This window comes from Pleurodeles waltl, chromosome 2_2 (assembly GCF_031143425.1).
Source record: "Pleurodeles waltl isolate 20211129_DDA chromosome 2_2, aPleWal1.hap1.20221129, whole genome shotgun sequence".
Taxonomy (NCBI): domain Eukaryota; kingdom Metazoa; phylum Chordata; class Amphibia; order Caudata; family Salamandridae; genus Pleurodeles; species Pleurodeles waltl.
Window position 1 is genome coordinate 1,077,051,144 of NC_090439.1, and position 24,018 is coordinate 1,077,075,161.

Below are 24,018 nucleotides of genomic sequence, written 5' to 3' on the forward strand. Positions count from 1 at the left end.
AGGAAAAAAGAAGAGAGAGTCATCTGACTTCTTCTATGAATCAGGTGGGTATCGTCTGACATCCTTTGTCACCAATCTGCCAGGTCACACCATTAGTGGAGCTGAGGATCCCTTCTCTTAGGAGGAGTAAGATAAAAGGTTATAATCCCTAACTATTACTCTGTCTTACCAGGTTCCACCCAATCCACAGTTCCTGGCTGTGTACCTTGTCTTTATGAGTGATGGAGTGTTGGAGATAGTAATAACTTATTTTGTACTGGTGTGTCAGTAAGTAGCATGGCTAATAATCATGTTTCTCCCTCCCAAATGAGGGTCTGTGGTATTGTTATTCCCTAATGACACAAGGGGTGAATTAGTCTTATGGTTAGTTAAACAATGCCATACTACTTTGTGTTCCCTTTTAATCAGTCGCCTCTTTTGTGGACTCTTCATCATGTCTGCCCAGTTCGTAAAGTTCAGAGAGGCGCCTTACCTTCACGGTTTTCTTAGTTCTTCTCTTCTGGCTTAATTGCTGTGGCCTTTTCATGGTGATTGTATTTGGCTGCTGTTCTAACCGAAATACCTAAAATACAATTTATCATACATTCAACAAGCCTTTTTTCAGTTGTTGCACTCTTTTTCCTGGATAGCACAAGCGCAGAACAATTTGCCATACGGTGTGGGAATGACTGTCCCTTTGTTATCCTTGCAGATGATCACCTTGAGTAGAAAATTTCGACTCTGGATGTCAGGAAAGAAGATAAATACCACAACAGAGACTAGTCCGGAAAATCAGGTAAGCGATGTCAAGCCTTGAAAAAAAAAAACAGGACGGCGGGACAAACGGACTCTCTTCTTAAAAAATCTGAAAGCCAAGCAGTTGACAGATGCAATGACACAGCTTTTATACAAGACCGTGTCCTTGATGGTAGCCACTCCCCAAGGCCTTGTGAGTAGGCAGGGTTTCAAGGAGTTGCAGGAAAGAGACCAACATGTCAAAGATGGCTGCCACATTGTGGTGGAGTGAAGGGCGACTATAAGCCATAGTCCATCTTTTATGTTGTTTTTCAGAAGCACTATGGGTATTTAAATGTATGTTACACAAGTAAAAGCTTTATCAGTGATCAAGGCGACACTAGTCTCTGAAATGAATTGGGTTATCTGTCACCATGGAGAAACATGGTTGCAACTGCTCCTTTCTTGGTATACTAGGGTACTGGTCATTGCCAAACGGAAGCAAGTTGCACTGATAGAAGAGGAGCTGCTTCCTTGTCGTGACCTGCTGCGCTGTCAACTGGGACGTTATGCAGCTGTTTGAGTACATATATACACATATACATATCTATATACACACATACACACACACACATATGCTTTCTTTTTTTGGCCCCCTGGGTGGGCCAGGTCCGGGGGGTGGGTTAAAAAAGATCTTGAGCAAACCTCTTTCTCTCCTTGACAGCCGATCTTTTCTCTACCAAAACACGTCGGTGCCTGGAGACGATTCTGGTTGCAAAGATTGCATACAAGCACAGTCAGTGGCATCGGGATCCAGGTTATGTGGAGAGCACATTTCCAAATTTGTGACTGGCTCACTTATTACCAAACCAGGGAGTGTGTTCACTGGAGAGGACAGTTTCCTGGATACGCCACTGTGCATGCTGGTTACACATGAGCGACTGCTTACATATAATAGGAGTATCTGCAAGCCCAACCTTGAATATGAGATAAGTGAAGTGTGTCTGTGTGTGCATGCGTGTCACGTGCTCACCTGGTTCAAACTGCGGACACAATGCTGGACCTCTTATCCCCCTGGAGGGCAGCCTATGACCAAGGAACAACAACTCTTAAATACACACTGCCCCAGAGGGGAAGGAGGGTTGGGGTAAAACATGAAAAGATAGACTTGCGGCACTGGGTCTGCTCTGCTGCCTTGTGACACTGTGCAAGAGAGTCTACAATCCCTGGACCTTTCGGTGTCGGTGCTGGTTCAGTGCACTGGAAACAAGAAGGGGAATAGTTTACCAACAGTTCTCAGCATATAGTGACTAAGTAGTTATTTACAGTAGTAGATACTTACAGACTTCATCACAAACACTGCATGACAGCAGGTACAGTTCAAAAATAAAGTTGGAATTCTGGCACTCCCGGGAATCGGTTAAGATACAATTATCAGGTCAAGCTGGAATACATATATAGTGCGCTTCAAAGTCTTCTCTTGTGCTTGTTACAACAACATGTCAAGAAATATTGACGTGCAGGTTTTCAGTTCTGATGCAATTAAAGTTTGGAGCGCTCACTCTGTTAATGTGTCCTGAGTGCTAAGACTATAGAAACATTGAGAATGAAGAGAATGTACGATTTCTGAAAATATACGTTTTCTGTTTCAAAGAACTCAGTGTTGTCTTTATTCTTATGCTTAATTTCTAGATCAGTGCACACTAATCTGAGATCAAGTGGTTAGCCTTGTCTTTAGTCCTTCAACTGAAATCCAGTTGTGACTGTGGTGCAGGGAGCCGAAGAGGAAGAGGTATCTTTGCACTAAACACGGAGACGTCAATGGCGTCAAGGAGGCTTGGGTTAAGGAAATCTAGAGCACTGGAGTATTCCGGCTGACTCAGAAGGTGAGTGCTGGAATGATGCTTGCTCAGGATAGGAATGAGTCCAAGCATCCAAACAGATTCAGTCATGGTTTAACTACTCAATGGGTGAGGCTGATTCATGAAAGGTACATGGCTCACATGGGGGACAGGAAAATTCCAAATGAGTCATAGGAGGGAACACGTTTTAACATAATGGTTTTGACCTTTACAGAAGGCAGGTGCAAATGACTGTTGGAACCAATAAGCATTAATAGGTGGAACCAATTAATATTTGGTGGTGGAGTCAGTAGGTCCTGGCAGTTAGAGCCAATAAAGCATGGCAGGTGGAACCAATAAGCATTAGCAAATGGAGTAAATAGGGCATGGCAGTTGGAACCAAGAAACTTGGAAACATGTGGTTCTCGTTCACAAGCATGCAAACCAAACTAAGTGAACAACAGTACGTGAGGTTCAATGGGTTCTTGTGCCCTCAGAAGGGGCCTGCAAAGATGTGTGGCCATGAAGTGCCACAGGCAAAATACAACGTGGGCCCTGTGTGCCAAACCCACAGTACAGAGGGCACAAGAGGGGGTTGTGACAACATGGGTGCACTGGTTAAGTGTGACCGTGCATGGATGTTGTGTGCGCAGTACTATGGATGGGAGAAACACTGCTCTCTCAGTTAATATTCCCTAACAATATAGATTTTGCTCACATACCACACCATCACCACCTCATTATTCAGATACCATTGAGTAAGAAGCTCAGTACTGACAGGGGCAGGAGTTTGTCCACGTAATGTCTGCACCCAGTCATTCTTCAGTGACTTGCCTTCTGTGCCAAACAGGTAGAAGGACTGGAAGACAAGGGTTTGTAAATATTTTAATAATAGATATACCAATGAGTATATGTAATAATTACATGTATTGACAAAGCACACACTTGAATGCACACAGACTCCAGGGGCTTAAAATAATTGAGTTTAACGAACTCAATTGTATCTGTGATTACACACCAGAAAGATGAATGAATCTTTCAGCCACACTGGCAATTAACCACATAACCTGCGGGTATCTGTGCAGATGTGCAATGGATTGAGCAACCTGGCCCACTCCATATGTCCTTTCTTCTTCTGGGAATGTACTTACAGGCATGCAGAGAATTATACTGGCATGTTTATATAGGACGTAAACAATGAGGTATAGCCATGCTCCATGGTTAAGTTATAGTGCTGTACCCAAGCAAAACAATTTCATGAGTTGGGAAAAGGGCCAGGTCCCCATGGTCTGGGATCCGACAAAACAAAGCACCCGACATGTGATGAGCTTCTGCAAAATGTGCCGGACAGATATACAGTGGAGAGTGTGGCTGGGAGAGTGCATGCATGTCCCTCGTGGTATCAGACTTTGTGTGTGTGTGGTGTGAGAGAGAGAGAGAAAGAGAGAGCAGGAGAAAGAGGGAGAGACGAAAAGAAGAAAGGAAGAAAAAAAGACGAGGAAAAGAAGGAATAGAGGGAAAGGGTGAAAGAAGAGAGGGAACAAAAGTAAGAGACGAGACTGGAGGAAAAGAGAACGAAAGATAACGAAGGGAAGGAAAAAAGTGAGGGGAAAAGCAGAGTGGAAAGAAGGAAAGGTGGACAAAGAGGAGAGTTGGAATGAGAGGATGACTACAATGGGATGAGGTAGAGTGATGAGGGATGAAGAAACGAGTATAATGGAGGGATTAAGGAAACAAAAAGGGGAGGAGGAAACGGATAGGAAGCAGAGAGCAGGCATTGGGAAGAAAAGGGAAACGGGAATGAAGCTCAACTTCTGATTAGCCCAGGCACACATAAAATAGCCTCCAGATGCCCCCGGAACATCCAACATTACAAAGTGTCAACCACGGTCATGCATGTACTATAAACAAAAAATACAATCAGCACTGTAAACTGCCCCTGATCTCTGGCACACAAACCATCTATAATGTCAATGACTTCTGTCCAGTGGAACCTCAGCTTTCAAAAGAGCTTTAGCTTCTCATGGGTGACCTTCATAAACTTAGCGTTGACGGAAAGGCTCAAAATGTGCTCTCAATTGGTTATGATCTGACTCCTAGATCGAAATCTGAAGAGAGTTCAGGGAGCTCAAAGGAGTGATGGATATTTGCTGGGATACATGGGTCCAAGGAAGGTACTCATGTTTTTATTTCAGGTGTCATACAGGAATACACTACAATAAGACACTCCCTTTTTTACTGTCAGATTTTCCCAGTGAAGAAAATTTGGCATGGGCAGGTGGGAGGCTTGCCTCTATCTCCTACTCGCTTAAAAAAGTCCTAATCGTATTCAAATTTTGCTCTTTTTACACTGAAACAATGACGCGGGCAGAATTCAGCGGAAGGGAGAGACAAGATAAAAAGAGCTGCATACAGAGATGGTGCCTTCTGATCTGTCTTCATAAAGTAAGTCCACTGAGCTTGGGAAATGGCTGCTTTTTGTTGTTTGGAATAATGATCACAAACATTGAAACACACGTGGACTGAAGACTTGATTACCTCCTGTGCACCGAATGTTACGGTTTCAATTACCTAAGTGAGTTTACCTTCTTAGTATAAAGTGGTGAGTTTAAAACGGAGTACCATTTTCCACAGAAAAACAACAAATGCAGTGCTAGCCCCTTTTTCCTTTGTTGAATTATTTTGTTACAAAATCCAATTTAAGAGCAACATACAAGGTTTCCCATCAGATCTTGGTGTCGTGGATGCCAGACACGGGAGCACAATCTAGTAAAAGGGCAGTACCCTAAGGAGGACAAATATGGCCCAACCTGGATGACTGACATCTCAAATGCCAGTGGGTGCGGTCAAATTCACAATATCTCTGGAAACAAGCCAAGACCTGGAACGCCCCACCGCTCCACCTTTGCCAGACCCAAGACCTCTTGACATTCAGGAAACGCCTCTGGACATGGCTCTACGACCAATAGCTCCCCCCCCCCCAGCACCTTGAGACCCTAACGGGTGATTAGTGCGCTCTATAAATCCTTGATTGATTGATTGATTAATTGATCTCACTCTTGGTTGATGAACATGTACATTAATGCACACTTGTATGGATCCTGTTGTGATTCTATGTGCTGTCTTTCCTCAAAGGTAGGGCAGTGCCTGACACCATGCTCAGCCTCAGCTGTGCTACTGACGTAGCTGACCCGGAAGCCCATATCAAGGCCAAGGCGTTCTGGGATGTGGACACAGAATGCCGAAAAGTCCTCCCTAGTCCTCCCCAGATATTGAAGGGGAGTGCCCAAGAACCATCCATCTTCAAGTGCCAGTGATCTGACTTGTGTCTGTCTGACAAGACACTCCTCTGTTTCTCTTTTTTTATTTTTTATTAGACGAAAATGAGCAATCATTACAAGCTAGTCAGCAAAAGAGAAAAAAAAACCCAGAATAGCTGACTATAAAGCATCAATATTTTGCCGTACTTGCTTGTACTACATTCAATTACTTTGCTTATTCTACATTCAGTTACTTACGATCACCATATTCCTCCATACTGACACAGCCTTCCATTGGGCTACAGACGCTTTAAATTTATCCTGAGCTTTTTTGCCCTTCCATTCTGTCATGGCAGCATCGAGTCTGTGTAAATACCACAGCCTTTCGCACCACTGTCTTGCTCCAAGAGGATTTTTCCTTCCAGTATCATGCAATACAGAGACTGGCAATTACGACAGCGACACACACAAAATCTCCAGGAATACACGTATCTAGGAAAGAACCACACAGTCATTATCATGTATTACCATTACCATGCAGTCATTTCCATGCAATGCCTTTACAATCCAATTCCTTATGCAAGTTTTTACCACGCCTATCATACTCCTTTACCACGCATGTCTTCGTAATATATATCACCTACTGGCTGCAGTCAGTAGGTAGTTATAATTAGGACCTAATTTCCATAGGAAAAGGGTTTTGTATGTTGACAACAGCTTTGGCGAAGTTTGACGATTTGATGATATCATTGATCTCACCAGTGATGTCACTGACCATGTCATGAGTGACATAGGTCCTCATTACAACCCTGGCGGTCGGTGGTAAAGCGGCGGTAAAACCAACAGGCCGGCGGTAAAAAAAATGGAATTATGGCCATGGCGGAAACCGCCAACATAGACAGCCACTTTAACACTCAGACCGCCATGGCGGTCAGCACCAACAGATAGGCGGAAGACAATGTACCGCCCACACTATTATGACAAGCCAATCCGCTACCTTTTCCAGGGCGGATTCAATGTGAACAAAAACACAGCGGAAACAGGACTTGGAAGGGAAAACACTCACCTCTACACACCCCACGAGGAACCAGGACGCCATGGAGCCTGAACTCCAAATCCTCCCTGAGATTGTCTTCCTGCACCTCTACCAGGAGCACGAAAGACGGTGGTGACGACCACGGTGAGTACTGCACCTACAACACAGGGGAGGGGGAAGGAAAAAGGGAGTGACACACAAACGCAACATGCAACACCCCCACCCCCACCCACAACAACATAAACACCAATACATGCTGCAACATTACATTTACACCCCCCAAGCCACAGTCTCTCAAGTCTCTCCAGTGGGTGGTTTGCCCACTGCTTTATCCTGGGGAGTGCAAAGCCACAGTCTATCAAGTCTATCCAGTGGGTGGTTTGCCCACTGCTTTATCCTGGGGAATGCAAAGCCACAGTCTCTCAAGTCTCTCCAGTGGGTGGGTTGCCCACTGCTGCATCCTGGGGAGTGAAAAGCCACAGTTTCTCAAGTCTCTCCAGTGGGTGGTTTGCCCACTGCTTTATCCTGGGGAGTGCAAAGCCACAGTCTCTCAAGTGGATATCAGTCTCCACTGATTCTGGAGGGGGCTTTGTGCCCAGAGTGCTTCATCCTGCCAAGGACTGAGGTAGTGGATGTCTTTCTCCACTGGTTCTGGAGGGAGCTTTGTGCCCAGAGTGCTTCATCCTGCCAAGGACTGAGGTCGTGGATGTTAATCTCCACTGGTTCTGGAGGGGGCTTTGTGCCCAGAGTGCTTCGTCCTGCCAAGGACATAGGTAGTGGATGTGATACTCCACTGACAGTGGTGCAGCATGCATGCTGGCCAGGCCACTGACCACCAGCCTCGTACGACTGACCACTGGGGATGGCAGCCATGTCTGCGGTGGTGCCACTGGCATATGATGTTGCGGGGCCACTTGCGGTGCTGGCGGCGGCCTCAGTAGCAGCGGTGCTTGCGGCGGTCATTGTGGCGGCGGTGCCTGCGGCGCTCATTGGCCAGCGATGTTGGTGGGTGGCTCAGTGAGCGTGCTGCTGGGGACGGTGTCCTGGGCAGCGGTGCAGGTGACGGCGGTGTCCTGGGCAGCAGTGCTGGTGGCGGCGGTGTCCTGGGCAGCGGTGCTGATGGCGGCGGTGACCTGGGAAGCGGTGCTGGTGGCGGCGGTGTCCTGTGAAGCGGTGCTGTTGGCGGCGGTGCATATGGCGGTGCCAGTGGCGGTCTTGTCCGCCGTGCAGGTTGGCGGCGACTTCCCTTTCTTTCTCTGCCCCTTCCCCACCTTGGATGGTGGCACAGCTGTCTTGCCACTCCCAGCTGTAGTCCTGGGAGAGCCCTTGGTGGATGGTGTTTTGCCATTCTCCCTCCAGTCTGTGACCAACTTGTTATGTTTCTGAGGTGGGGGACTGTCCTTGGCCTGGCTCCTTGGCACACTGGCTGCGCTGCTGCTTGGCGCACTCCAGAAGCCGGTTACTGCTGGCACCACTGTTCCCGGTGATGTGGTGGCTGAGGTGCTGGGTTGGGACCTGGAAAGGTGGGCCCTAGGGGACAAAGGGGTCAGGGAGGTGAAGGGAAGAGGTCAAGGTTTGACAGGAAATGTTTTTTAGACACACTGGGACGGGTAGATGGAGGGGGTTTGGGAGTGGAGGAAGTGGTAGTGGTTGTAGGAGGTGTTTGCTTGCTGACTTTGGGTGAAGGTGCATGGGCTGGAGACTGTTGTGAGGTGGATGGCTGTTGGGTGGGTGTGTAACTGCGTTTGTGTAGTTTGGGAGGTGGGCTCACAGACACACTGGGAGAGGACACAGGGGATGTGTGAATGGTAGTGGGGGTGGTGAGTGCACGTGATCGGTGTGTGGTGATGGGCGTGCTGGTGATGGACGTAGTGGCTGAAGATGTAGTGCATGCAGGTGTGAGTGGAGACGTGACAGGGAGGGAGGAGGGAGACGAGGAGGAGGGGGGCACAGTGGAGGCAGTGGATGTTGGTATGTGTGCATGGGTATGATGCTTGCGTGAGTGCCTGTGGGATGTGTGGTGCTTATGTTTGCCAGAGCTACCCTTGTGTGTTGAGGTGTGTGCATGCTGGTCTTATGGTGTGCTTGGGATAGGCTGAGGTACTGGGGATTGGGGTTGGGTGGAGGAAGTTGGAGGGGAGAGGCTGGACACAGGGAAAATGGCTGCCATCAGTGCTGAGGCCAGAGTCTGAAAAGCTTGCTGTTTGGCTGCCTGACCAGAATGAATGCCCTCCAGGCATGCATTCATCTGTTGCAACTGCCTCTCTACACCCTGGATGGCATTCAGAATGGTAGACTGGCCAGCAGTGAGGGATCTGAGGAGGTCAATGGCCTCCTCACTGAGGGCAGCAGGACTGACAGGGGCAGGGGCTGAGGTGCCTGGGATGAAGGAGATGCCCACCCTCCTGGGTGAGCGGCCACCGGGCACATGCTAAGGGGCTGCTGGGAGGGTTGTGCTGGTAGGGGGGGTGGCGGCTGTACCTGTAGATGTGGTGGGCACAGAGGGGCCTACCACCGCAAGGGAGCTCCCATCAGAGGAGGAGTCGGTGTCGCTGGTCTCGGCTCCTGTCCCCACTGTGGAGCTCCCCTCACCCTCAGTCCCACTGGTGAATTCGGAGTCCGTAGTCTCACCCTCGAGGGCCATGTGGGATGCAGCTCCCTCCTGCTCTGGTGGCACTGCTCCTCCGCGTGATGATGCTAATGCACACAAGAACAGGGAGACCACAAAAAGGGGGGGAAAGAAAGTAGAAAGACATGTTCAGTGCATGCAATACCGCTACCGTTGGCGGACACTACAGACACAGCAGCCCTCTGCACTACGCCATGCATTTAGAGTTCCCTAATTAATCACAGGGCCATGGGGTAAAAGACCTATGCCCGATTGCTGCACACATTGAAGTCACAGGAGCCTGACTAGGGGTAGATGGCTCTTAACACTTGTGGGGTAGGGTGCCACATGGCCTGCCTTACGAAGGGACCTTGCCTACAAAAACTCGCCCTGACCTAGGGGTACCCACAGCCCACCTCCCCCACCCAGACACATCCAATGCGCACTGAATGAGGTGAATGTGACTGTACTCACCCCCTTGTGGCTGCTGTGATACCCTCAAGCGGCCATCCAACTCCAGACACGCCACCGCCAGGATCCGGAACATCAGGGGGATCATGGTGCGATGGGCACCCCTCCCACGTTGGGAGGCCATCCCCAGCTGGGCCTCCACCGTCTTCTTGCTCCAACGGCGAATGTCCACCCATCTTTTCAGGCAGTGGGTGCTCCGTCTCTGGCGGACCCCCAGGTTCTGGACTTCCTTGGCGATGGCACGCCAAATATCCTTCTTCTGGTGGGCGCTGACCTACAGGAATAGTACAGGGGAAAAGGAGAAGATATAACCGTCCGGACCATCACAGTCATTGGCCCACGTTCCTACCCTTGCCATGACGCACATACACTTACCATCGTTTCATGCACGTCTCATTCCCCCCCAATCTCCCACCTACACCACTCCAAACAGGCATTGCCCATACAGCATGCTCACAGTGTACTCACCTGTTTGTCTGGAGGACCGTAGAGTAGAGTGTACTGGGGGAGGACCCCATCCACTAGTTTGTCCATCTCCTCCGATGTGAAGGCAGGGGCCCTTTACCCAGACACTTGAGCCATTGTCGCTTCCAGACTGAGGTTACAGCAGCACTTGCACTGTAGGTCCTCTCCTGTCGAAGATCAGGTATCAAGTGAGTGAACAGAGAGAAAATGGCGGTCACGTCCGCAGCGGTGCGTACCGTCACCGCCGGCGTACATCGTCTTTGGCTTCTGGGACCCATAGGGCCCAATGTTAACCAATGCAGGATTGTGCCGTGGTCTTTGACCGCCTACCGCGACGGTGTACAACACCAGCGCTGTTACCTCATATCCCCTTGTCCCACCTTACAGGTCAGGCAGCCGCCATTTCAGGGGGCCACATGGCATTAATTGTAAATGCGTCACACATATCTAGGCCTTGCATACACACTAAGACAGGCACATAGCGGATTGATAAATGTGTGCAATAAATATTCTATTTAATACCTCAGTGTTGGGTGACTCTGTGCTCACTGTTCTCGTCCATAGGGCATGTCTGCTGGGGCAGGTGAGGAGATGGCCGCATCCTCCGGTGTACAGACCGCTGGTGGACCTGTTGACAATGGAAGAGCAACAGGTAATTGTCACCTACAGACTTGATCGTGCCACAATTCTGGAACTGTGTGCCCAGTTGGAGCCAGACCTAATGTCAGCAATCCGCCATCCCACAGGGATCCCCCATCTAGTGCAGGTCCTGTCAGTACACCATTTCCTGGCAAGTGGGTCTTTTCAAACTACAGTGGCCATAGCATCAGGGATGTCCCAGCCTATGTTCTCCAACGTGTTGTCCAGAGTGTTGTCTGCCCTGCTGAAACACATGCGCAGCTACATCGTTTTCCCTCAGGTGGAGGATTTGTCTACAGTGAAAGGTGACTTCTATGCCCTGGGACATATCCCCAACATCATAGGTGCCATTGATGGGACACATGTAGCCTTGGTACCCCCCCGCAGGAGTGAACAGGTGTAAAGAAACCGGAAGAGTTACCATTCCATGAATGTGCAGATGGTGTGTTTGGCTGACCACTACATCTCCCATGTGAACGCCAAGTTTCCTGGCTCAGTGCATGACGCTTACATTCTAAGGAATAGCAGCATTCGTTCTGTGATGGGCCAACTCCAGAGGCACTGTGGGGGTCATTCCGACCCTGGCGGTCGGTGTTAAAGCGGCGGCCAACCTGCCAACAGGCAGACGGTAAAAAAAATGGAATTCTGACCCTGGCGGGAACCGCCAACACAGGCCGCCACTTTAACACTCCGACCGCCACAGCGGGGCAAACAAACAGCGCGGCGGTCACCGCCAACAGACAGGTGGCAGACAATGTACCGCCCACCCTATCATGACCCACCAATCTGCCACCTTTTCCGGGGCGGGAGCCCCGCCGATAAAAACACGGCGGAAACAGACCACGAACGGGAAAACGCTCACCTCTATACACTCCACGAGGAATCTGGACAGCATGGAATCCGAATTAAACATCCTACCAGCGATTGTCTACCTGCTCCTCTACCAGGAGCACGAACGCCGCCGCAGGAGACAACGGTGAGTACTGCACCTACGACACAGGGGAGGGGGGAGGAGAAAAGATTACGGGCACACACATACGCGACACCCCCGCTCCACCCCCAAATCCCCACACACCAATGCAGAGCAACAAGTCAGAGTTACACCCTCCAAACCCCCCGGAATAATTCAAAGACAAAATAAAATGATCATTAAAATAGAAGTATATTAAAGCATATTTGAACGTAAGTGAAATATGAAATTTATTTTTAAAAAAAATCACAACATGAACAATGTATACATAGTCCAAAAGTCCGGCACATATTGGCTACATGCCATTGTTCGTGGGCCAATGTGCATAAACACATGGGCAAAGCCCACACACGAGACCCGATTCCATTGGAGAGAACACTGCTGGGGCATCAGATAATAAAACCACAGGCACCTCAGGGGGAAGGGAAAGGGGGGCACCTCAGCCACATGAATCCACGACGCCAGATCCACGAGGGGCCTCCATGCCCACTGTACTATCCTGGGGAGTGCAAAGCCACAGTCTCTCAAGTCTCTACAGTGGGTGGATTGCCCACTGTACCATCCTGGGGAGTGCAAAGCCACAGTCCATCTGGTGGATTACAGACTCCACTGGTTATGGAGGAGGCATATGGAGGAGCTCCCTTCCGAGGACGTGTCGGTGTCGCTGACGTCTCCACGGGTCCCCGTTGTGGAGCCCCCCTCGCCCTCCGTCTCACTGGTTAACTCCGAGTCGGTTGCAGGGCCCTCCTGGGCCATGTGAGATGCAGCTCCCTCGTGCGCCGATGCCACTTCTCCTCCACCTGATGATGCTAATGCACACATGAACAGGAAAACCAAAAAAAAGGGGGGGAGAACAAAAGAAAGACATGTTGAGTGCACGCACTGGCGGCACCGTTGGCGGAGAGGACAGACACAGAAGCCCACTGCACTACGTCGCGCACTCGGGGTACACTACTCAATTATAGTGACTTGGCCTACAAGTCTATGGACGACAAATGCACACATAGGTGAGCCCGGGCCATGGATAGCTGTACTTAGCACCCTACAGAGGTGGGGGGCGGGGCACAGGGCCATATCTAACGGAGGGGCCTAGCCTACAGAAACCGCCCTGGCCTAGAGATAGCCACAGCCCTCCTCCCCCACCCAGACGCCTCCACTGTGCGCTAATATAGCGGAATGTGCTGATACTCACCCCCTTGTGTCTGCTGTGATGTCCTCACGCGCCCATCCAAATCGGGGTAGGCCACCGCCAGGATCCGGGACATCAGGGGGGTCAATTGACGGGAGCCACCCCTCCTACGTTGGGAGGCCATCCCCAGCAGAGCCTCGGCGGTCTTTCTGCTCCCGCGGCGGATGTCCTCCCACCTCTTGCGGCAGTGGGTGCCCCGTCTGTTTTGGACCCCCAGGGCCCAGACGTCGTTGGCGATGGCACGCCAAATGTCGATCTTCTGATGGGCGCTGACCTATGTGACATGTACAGGGTTGAAAAATAAATATCATCACTTTTCTGCATGGTCGATGTGCGCGGCCCCCCCTCCCCAACCTTGCCATGTGGCACATGATCTCATCTGTCGTGCGTTTCACTCCTCATTCGCTCCCCTCCCCACCATCTTACATCCACCCCACTCAAAACAGGCATAGCCCATACTATGTGCTCCCAGTGTACTTACCTGTTGGTCTGGAGGACCGTAGAGTAGCGCATACTGGGGGAGGACCCCATCAACAAGTTTATCCAATTCCTCAGATGTGAAGGCAGGGGCCCTTTCCCCAGTCACAGCAGCCATTGTCTCTTCCAGACCGAGTTCAGAGCAGCACTTGCAGTATAGGTCCTCTCCTGTGGATGATCAGGTCTCGAGTGATTAAGCAAGTAGGAAATGGCGGTCACGCCCGCGGCGGTGCGTACCGCGGCGGTGCATACCGCGACCGCCGGCGCACATCGTCATTGGCTCCTCAGACCCATAGGGTTCAATGTTAACCAATGCTGCTTTGCCCCGTGGTCTTCGACCGCCTACCGCCACGGTGTGCCACGCCAGCGCATTGACCTCACATCCCATTGTCACACTTCACAGGTCAGGCAGCCGCCATTTCAAGGGCCCACATGGCTGAATTTCTACGGCGTCACACAGGCCTAGGCCTTGCATTGCCACTCATACAAGCCATTCAATGCATAGCGAATCGTGTACTGTGCAAGCTGTGGTTACGTACCTGTGGGTTGCTTGACTCTGTGCTCCATGTTGTCCTTCCTAGGCACCGTCCGCTGGGACTTGCGAGGAGATGGAGGAATCCTCCTGTGTACAGACCGCTGGTGGACCTGTCGACAATGGAAGAAAGACATGTCATACTTACATACAGAATTGACCGAGCCACTATACAGGAACTGTGTGCCCAGCTGGAGCCAGACCTGATGTCCCCCATTCGCCAACCCACAGGGATTCCCCCTCTGGTGCAGGTTCTGTCAGTACTCCATTTTTTGGCAAGTGGATCATTCCAAACGACAGTGGCCATATCATCAGGGATGTCTCAGCCTATGTTTTCTAAGGTTTTGTCCAGAGTGTTGTCTGCCCTGATGAAATACATGCGGAGCTACATTGTTTTCCCTGAGGTGGCCGATTTGCCTACAGTGAAGGGTGATTTCTATGCCCTTGGACATATCCCCAACATCATTGGTGCCATTGGAAGTGAGCAGGTGTACAGGAACAGAAAAAGTTATCATTCTATGAATGTCCAGGTGGTCTGTTTGGCTGACCAGTACATCTCCCATGTAAATGCCAAGTTCCCTGGGTCAGTGCATGACGCGTACATCATGCGAAATAGCAGCATCCCTTATGTGATGGAACAGCTACAGAGACACCGTGTGTGGCTAATTGGTGACTCTGGTTACCCCAACCTGTCGTGGCTACTTACCCCAGTGAGGAATCCCAGGACAATGGGCGAACTAGGAGGATTATAGAAAGAACCTTCGGCCTCCTGAAGGCCAGGTTTAGGTGCCTGCATATGACAGGGGGATCCCTAATGTACTCACCAAAGAAGGTGTGCCATATCATCGTGGCCTGCTGTATGCTTCACAACCTGGCTTTGCGACGCCAGGTGCCTTTCCTGCAGGAGGATGGTCCAGATGGTGGTGTTGTAGCAGCTGTGGAGCCTGTGGAGAGTGAAGAGGAGGAGGACGACGGGGACGACACAGACAACAGGGACACAGTGATACAACAGTATTTTCAGTAGCACACAGGTACGAATCAACCACGCCATTTTACATTTACTTAACGTCTCCTGCCTCTCTACTGTCTGAGTTCCCCCCCAGTTCCTGTTAACTGAGTTGTGACTTTCCCTTCCGTTTTCAGAGCTGTGGGCCCCACTGCGTGACCTCTGCTTTGTTTGCCCATGGACTACAGCTGTGTGACAGTGGTATGTTGTCATCACAATGTAACTGAACATTTTGGCACCGTTATGTCTAATACATTTGTTCAAAATACAAGCAGACTCCAGATATTTTTAGTGCAAGAAGTGATTTAATTCAAGTGCTAAATTTAAGGAACATGATTGTAAAACGGGGATGGGTGATGGTGGAGTAATGTCCATGGCAGAGTCCACTTCTCAGTCGCACAGGTGCATTGTCCATATGCCTGTGGAAGGATGGAGCAGGGACAGTTCAAGGTTGGACAGGGTGACAATATGGGACAGTGGGATGACATCAGGGGGTATCGTTTGCTGGCGGGGGTCTTGGCATCCTACTCTGTCTTCTTGTGAGATCTCAGGTTCTGCTTGCTGGGTGGTTCTTCTTCTGCAGGAGGTGGGGTTCGGGTGGCCTGTCGTTGTGTGGGGGCCTCCTGTCCACTAGCGCGGGCGGAGGTAGTAGGCTGTTCCTGGTCCAGGCTAGTGACAGGGGCCCTTTGCGGTGCCACATGGTCCCGCAATGTGGTGACTATCTGGGTTAGGGCCACGACGATGGTCCCCATTGCGGAACTAATGTTCCTCAGTTCCTCTCTGAACCCCATGTACTGTTGCTCCTGCATGACCTGGATCTCCTGGAACCTGGCCAGTACCGTAGCCATCGTCTCCTGGGAGTGGTGGTATGCTCCCATGATGGAGGAGAGGGCCTCTTGGAGAGTCGGTTCCCTGGGCCTGTCCCCCCCCTGTCGCACAGCAGCCCTCCCAGTTCCCCTGTTTCCCTGGGCCTCTGTCCCCTGGACGGTGTGCCCACTACCACTGTCCCCAGGTCCCTGTTGTTGTTGGGGTGGTGGGTCAACCTGGGTGCCCTGTAGTGGTGGACACACCGCTGATTGACGTGTCCTGGGGACAGAGGCATGGGCCCGCTGGGTGGGAGCTGTGCTGGTGTTCCCAGAGGGGGTTAGGTCTGGTGTAGCCTGTGGCTGTCTGTGGGGAACCGACTGTCCCGAGGTCAACGATGGGCCGGGCTGGTCGTCAGGGTCCAGGGAGACAGAGCTGCTGTCATCACTGGGGGCCTCTTCTGGGGGTGGGATGGACATCTCTGGACCCTCCGTGGCGGTGTGGTGGCGTTCGGGTCCTGCAGGGGTATAAGAGTATGGTTATTGCTTCTGTGTGTGGCATTTCGTGTGATGGGTGGGTGGCCGTGTCCCCCAGTGCTGGCATTCCCTTGTGGGGGCTTTTGTGACAGTGGCTTGTGGGGGTGATGGGTGTGTGCAGTGGGCATGCTTTGGGGATGGGTGTCCATGCTTTGGGGACGCACGCAGGGCTAGGTTTTGGGATGGGTGGGATGTGATGGTGAGCCATTTGCAAGGAGTTGGTGTGATGGGGGTGGGGGTGAGGGTGGGGGTATGATTTGGCATGCAGGTGGGGTGGGGGGAATGGAGTAGTGAAGATTTGACTTACCAGAGTCCATTACTCCGCCTACTCCTGCGAGGCCCTCAGGATGCAGGATGTGCAAGACTTCCTCCTCCCATGCTGTGAATTCTGGGGGAGTAGGTGAGGGTCCGCCGCCAGTCTTCTGCACCGCAATGTTGTGCCTTGATACCATGGAACGCACCTTCCCCCGTAGGTCGTTCCACCGCTTCCTGATGTCGTCCTGATTGCGTGGATGCTGTCCCACAGCGTTGACCCTGTCCACTATTCTTTGCCATAGCTCCATCTTCCTGGCAATGGTGGTGTGCTGCACCTGTGCCCCGAAGAGCTGGGGCTCTACACAAACTATTTCCTCCACCATGACCCTGAGTTCTGCGTCAGAGAACCTGGGGTGTTTTTGGGGTGCCATGGGGTGGTGTGGATGAGGTGAGGGGTGGTGTATGTGTTGTAGAGTGTGGTGAGTGCGGTGAGTGTGGTGGTGTATGGTGTTTTGTGCGTGGAAATTGTGTGGGTGATGTTGTGATTTGGCTCTGTGTGATGGTGTACTCTATGCTGTGCTCTCTCTCTCTGTCCTTCAGTCGCAATTGTGGTCGTAAGGGTTTGTGGGTGATGTGGGTGTGTGTTTTATATTTAATTGGGTGTGTGGGAGTGGTGTGTGTATGTGTCTCAGGTGTGTGTATTTTGAATTATCCAATGTGGTTGTGTTTTGTAAAGGTGTGTGTATTTTGACCGCGGCGGTGTGTACCGCCAATGGAATACCGCGGTTGAAAGACCGCTGCAGGGATTTGTGGGTCGGAATGGTATGGGCGTATTTCTGTTGGCGTGACGGTGGAGGTTTGGTCATCGCCAGTTTCCCGCTGACCTTTGGTGTGGCAGACTTTTGTGGATGTCGGGTTTTTGGCGGTTTGCCAGTTGCGGGTCAGAATGACCATGGCGGTTTACCGCGGCGGTGTTATGGCGGCCTTCTGGCCGGCGGTAAGCGCCTTTTACCGCCGAGGTCAGAATGACCCCCTGTGTGTGGCTATTAGGTGAGGACAACGACCCTATACTGTGTGAATAGTTGTTTGGGGTTGTCCCTAAGGGTTAGTGTGTGTCTAACAGTTGTCCCTCGACATTTGCAGGTGACTCTGGCTACCCCAACCTGTCATGGCTACTGACCCCAGTGAGGAATCCCAGGACAAGGGCAGAGGAATGCTACAATGAGGCACATGGGTGAACTAGGAGGGTTATAGAGAGGACCTTCCGCCTCCTGAAGGCCAGGTTCTGGTGCCTCCATATGACAGGTGGTTCCCTCTCTTACTCACCAAAGAAGGTATGCCAGATCATTGTGGCATGCTGTATGCTGCACACTTGGCTTTGCGTCAACAGGTGCCTTTTCTGCAGGAGGATGGTCCAGATGGAGGTGTTGTGGCAGCTGTGGAGCCTGTGGACAGTAAAGAAGAGGAGGCAGAAGAAGAGGACATAGGCAACAGAAACACTGTGATCCATCAATACTTCCAGTGAGACACAGGTAAGAAGACATCGCTGCCTCCTACATCTGATACACGTGTTCTACGTCTCATCTGTCTGTCACTTTCACCCAGTGTATGGACCCTGATATGTCACTTTCCCTTTCGATTTCACAGATGTGGGTCCCACTGTGTGACCTCTTCTATATAACCTAATGGACTAGAGCTGTGTGACATAGGTATGATGACAATAGAATGGACATTGCTATTTCCCTCAGTTATTCCATATACACATTTGTGAAAGCACAGACTGACTCCAGATTGTTTTGTGATTTAAGGGTGTTTATTTAAGTGCTAAATATTGGAGGAGGTTGTAAAATGGTCAGGGGTGATGGTGGAGGAATGCCCATGGCAGAGTCCAGTCTATTAGTCTCACAGGTGCATTGTCCACAGGGGCATAGGAAGTGAAGCTGGGGCAGTTTAAGGATGGACAGGGTGACAAAGTGCGACAGAAGGATGACAATCAGGGTGGTCTCATTTCTTGGCGGGGGTCTTGGCATTGTTCTCTGTCTTTGTCCTGGATCTCAGGGACCGATTGCCGGGTGGTTCTCCATCTGCAGGGGGTGGGGTGCTGGTGTCGTGGTCCTGAGGCGGTGCCTCCTGTCCACTAGCGCCGGCGGAGGTGGTGGGCAGTTCATCGTCCAGGCTAGTGTCAGGGGCCCCTTGTTGTGCCACAGTGTCCCACCTGGTGTTCACGAGTTCCTTCAGCACCCCTACAATGGTGCCCAGGGTGATATTGATGGATTTGAGTTCCTCCCTGACCCCCAAATACTGTTCCTCCTGCAGCTGCTGGGTCTCATGAAACTTGGCCAGTACCGTTGCGATCGTCTCCTGGGAATGGTGGTATGCTCCCATGATGTTGGAGAGGGCCTCGTGGAGAGTGGGTTCCCTGGGCCTGTCGTCCCTCTGTCGCACAGCAGCCCTCCCAGTTCCCTTGTGTTCCTGACCCTCTGTCCCCTGAACCGTTTGCCCACTACAACTGCCCCCAGGTCCTTGCTGTTCTTGGGGTGGTGGGTTATCCTGGTTTCCCTGCAGTGGTGGACACACTCTGTGTGGCTTGTGCCAGTGTGAGGGGAACCGACTGTCCCGAGGTCCCAGATGGGCCGGGCTTGTCAGAGCTGCTGTCATCACTATGGACCTCTTCTTGTGGGTGGAGTGGACATGTCTGGAACCCCCTGTCTGGTGACGTTGGGTAGGGGTCCTGCAGGGGTGTAAAGGCATGATTATTGTATCTGTGTGTGCCATGGTGTGCAATGGGTGGGTGACCCTGTACCCCAGTGCTTGAATTCCTGTGTAGGACCTCGTGTGCTAATTGTTTAGGGGTCTGTGTGGGTATGTGTAGTGGCCATGCATTGGTGATGGGTGTCCATGCTTTGTTGTTGCATGCAGGGCTTGGTGTTGGGATGTGTGGTTTGTGATAGTGGGACATATGTGAGGAGTTGGAGTGATGGGGGTGAGGGTGAGGGTGGGGGTATGTGATAGCATGCAGGTAGGGTGGGGGATGTAATAGTTAAGATTTGACTTACCAGAGTCCATTCCTCCTGCTTCTCCTGCGAGGCCCTCAGGATGCAGTATAGCCAAGACCTGCTCCTCCCATGTTGTCTTGAGACCACGGAACGCTCCTTGCCCCGTAGATGGTTCCACCTCTTCCTGATGTCATCCCATGTTCTTGGGTGCTGTCCCACTGCATTGACGCTGTCCACGATTCCGCGCCATCTTCCTAGCTATGGTGGTGTGCTGCACCTGTGATCCGAATAGCTGTGGCTCTACCCGGATGATTTCCTCCACCATGACTCTGAGCTCCTCCTCAGAAAACCTGGGGTGTTTTTGCGGTGCCGTGGGGTGGTGTGGGTGATGTGTGAGGTGGTGTGTGCTGTGATGTGTGGGGTGATGTTTAGGGGTGTGTGGTGTTTTGTGCGTGTATGTGCATGTGTGATGGCGTTGTGTGCCTCTGTATGCTGGTGTTGTCTTTGCTGTGCTGTCTCTCTGGCCTTCGTCTACATTTTTGGTAGTAAGGGTTTGTGGGTGATTTGGTCGGGTGTTTTATATTGTATTGGGTGTGTGGGAGTGGTGTGTGTATGTGTATAAGGTGTGTGTATCTGGAATTGTCCAATGTGGTTGTGTTTTGTAGATGTGTGTGTACTTTGAGCGCGGCGGTGTGTACCGCCAATGGAATACCGCAGTTGAAAGACCGCCACGTGGATTTGTGGGTCGTGATATTGTGAGCGTATTCCTGTTGGCGTGACGGTGTTGGTTCTGTTATCGCCAGTTTATCACTGACTTTTGGTGTGGCGGACTTGTGTGGGTGTCTAGATTTTGGCGGATTCTGAGTTGTGGGTTATAATAGCTGTGGCGGAATTCCACGGCCGTGTGTTGGCGCTCTTCTGCACGGCGGTAAGCGGCATTTACCACCAATGTTGTAATGAGGGCCAATGTCTTTTGCATGTTGTCACTTGTCTACATAGGTCTTCATTTTTGGTGTGGGTTTCTTCCTCAGTACTTGATCTTTTGTTGGTCCACTGATATAAGTTGACCATCATTACTCTCCCGAACATTAAAGTTGCAGGGCTTTCACCTGTGGTTGATTGAGGAGTTGAACAGTAACCTTGTAGAGCTTTTCCAAATACGTCACGTTGAACAGCTTTCTTTAATGTGCTCATGAAAAGTTCAACATGGCCATTTGCCTGTGGCCAAAGAAGTGTGATATTCTCATGCTTCACATTAAGATGACTGAGAAAGTCTTTGAATTCACAAATGTTGAAAGGTGGGCTGTTGACAGATTTCAACCTCACAGCGATATTCCATGTCGCAAAGATGCTGTCTAATCTCTCAATACCTCTCTATTGAGTGATAGATGAAAGATCTTCAACCAATGGAAAACAAGAGTATTCATCAACAATCACCATCAGATGATGTCCAGTGTCAAGAGGACCAAAAAGGTCAACAGCAATTCTTTCCCATACATGCTTTGGCAACTCTGACATGTTTAAGGGGTAATGAGTGGTTTTCGATGACAGGCAGTTGCTTATATGACAGTTCTTCAACTCTCTTTCAACTCTTTCATCAAGATGAGGAAACCAAACTCAATCTCAGAGAGCTTGCTTGGTGGTAGCAACGATTACACAAATTTCTCATGGGACAATTCAATTATCTGTTGTTGCAGACTCTCCGGAATAACAACTTTCAAACCATCCAGGATATTGCCTTATTGAGTCATGGATATTTCATCTTTGACATAATTTGAACTTCTTGTACTCGCTGTCATTGGTAAGAGTTCGAGTGTGCTGATTCCAAGACTGATGTGTAAAAGTGCCTTTCAGTTTTAACATGTTACTATCTTGACTCATGGCGTGATAATTTGCTCCAACAATATAGCAGCTGGTGTGTTTGATTTGACATTGAAGTTTATGTAGGCTTCATCTGTCTTGGAAGGGTTACCCTGAAACTGTAGAGGCACTCTGGAGAAGTAGATGTAAAGGTTTTGATCTTTCCTTGAACAATGCACAATTGTGTAGTTGTACTCTTGCAATTGTAGACCCCAACGTTCAATGCAATGAGGCATCTTGGCTTGTGGATTGCCAAACAAGGGCAACCATTCTTGATGATCAGTCACAAGAGTAAATGGCTTTCCATATAAGAACATGTGGAAACATTCACAAGTCACACAACTGCTAAACCTTCTATTTCAGGTTGTGAATAAGCTTTTTCAGTTTGGGACAAAACATTGCTTGGATATGCCACAATATGTCTTTATGCATTAGGGTGTCTGCTGTGCTGTGCAAGTATTGCGCCTAACCCAACTGGGCTAGTGCCAACAACTTCTGTATAGAGCTTTGGATGAAAATATGCCATTTCACTAGTGTTCTCCATAGCTTGTTTGATTCTCTTAAAGCTTTGTTCGCATTAATGTGACCAATGAAATGACACTTTCTTTTTTGTCTAGTCTCTCAATGGAGCATTCACGTTGGCAAAGTCTTGTATGTATCTGGAACAGAAACTGGCCTTGCCAAGCAATGAACATAACATGTAAACATCTAGTGGGGGACTTGCAGTTGCACTTTAGCAGGATCAGGTGTTGGAAGAGTGTGTCGGGCCCTCTGACGGTAACCCTGAGCTGCCTGCGGAGGGCGATGATTGCCATCTTCGAACTAGCCCAACTAGGCTGTCGGCTCACATTGCTCTGGTGCTCTGGAGGGGATCGTCCATATAATTTTGGAAACCTTTGGGTGACACAACAGATCCTGGCCCCCTAGAAAGAGACAAAGCTGTGTTGGGAGCGGCCATTAGGGGGCTGTCGGGCAAGGACGAGGGCCTGCTGTGGTTTGCATTTCCCTGACGTAGGTCTGCGGTGAGCTCATGCTGTAGACTTGCATGTATCCTGCAGTGTTACCCCTCAACGTGCCACAGCAGCAGGGGACTGCGCTGGGAGATGGGACTCCTATGTACTTAGGCTGCAACCTTTTTTTCTCAGAGAGATCCCAAGACAGTTGTAGGAGGCTGGACTGCCTTGTAGTGAGTACCAAGGGGTACTTGCACCTTGCACCAGGCCCAGTTATCCCTTATTAGTGTATAGGGTGTCTAGCAGCTTAGGCTGATAGATAATGGTAGCTTAGCAGAGCAGCTTAGGCTGAACTAGGAGACGTGTGAAGCTACTACAGTACCACTTAGTGTCATATGCACAATATCATAAGAAAACACAATACACAGTTATACTAAAAATAAAGGTACTTTATTTTTATGACAATATGCCAAAGTATCTTAGAGTGTACCCTCAGTGAGAGGATAGGAAATATACACAAGATACATATACACAATAGCAAAAATATGCAGTATAGTCTTAGAAAACAGTGCAAACAATGTATAGTTACAATAGGATGCAATGGGGAAACATAGGGATAGGGGCAACACAAACCATATACTCCAAAAGTGGAATGCGAACCACGAATGGACCCCAGACCTATGTGACCTTGTAGAGGGTCGCTGGGACTATTATAAAATAGTGAGAGTTAGAAAAATAACCCTCCCCAAGACCCTGAAAAGTGAGTGCAAAGTGCACTAAAGTTCCCCTAAGGACAAAGTAGTTGTGTTAGAGGAATAATGCAGGAAAGACACAAACCAGCAATGCAACAACTGTGGATTTCCAATCTAGGGTACCTGTGGAACAAGGGGACCAAGTCCAAAAGTCACAAGCAAGTCGGAGATGGGCAGATGCCCAGGAAATGCCAGCTGCGGGTGCAAAGAAGCTTCTACTGGACAGAAGAAGCTGAGGTTTCTGCAGGAACGAAAAGGGCTAGAGACTTCTCCTTTGGTGGACGGATCCCTCTCGCCTTGGAGAGTCGTGCAGAAGTGTTTTCCTGCCGGAAGGACGCCAACAAGCCTTGCTAGTCGCAAATCGTGCGTTTGGCGTTTTTGGACGCTGCTGGGGCCCAGGAGGGACCAGGAGGTCGCAAATTGGACCTGAAAAGAGAGGGGACGTCGAGCAAAACAAAGAGCCCTCACTGAAGCAGGTAGCACCCGGAGAAGGGCCAGAAACAGGTACTATGAGGATGCGTGAAACGGTGCTCACCGAAGTTGCACAAAGGAGTCCCACGTCGCCGGAGACCAACTTAGAAAGTCGTGCAATGCAGGTTAGAGTGCCGTGGACCCAGGCTTGGCTGTGCACAAAGGATTTCCGCCGGAAGTGCA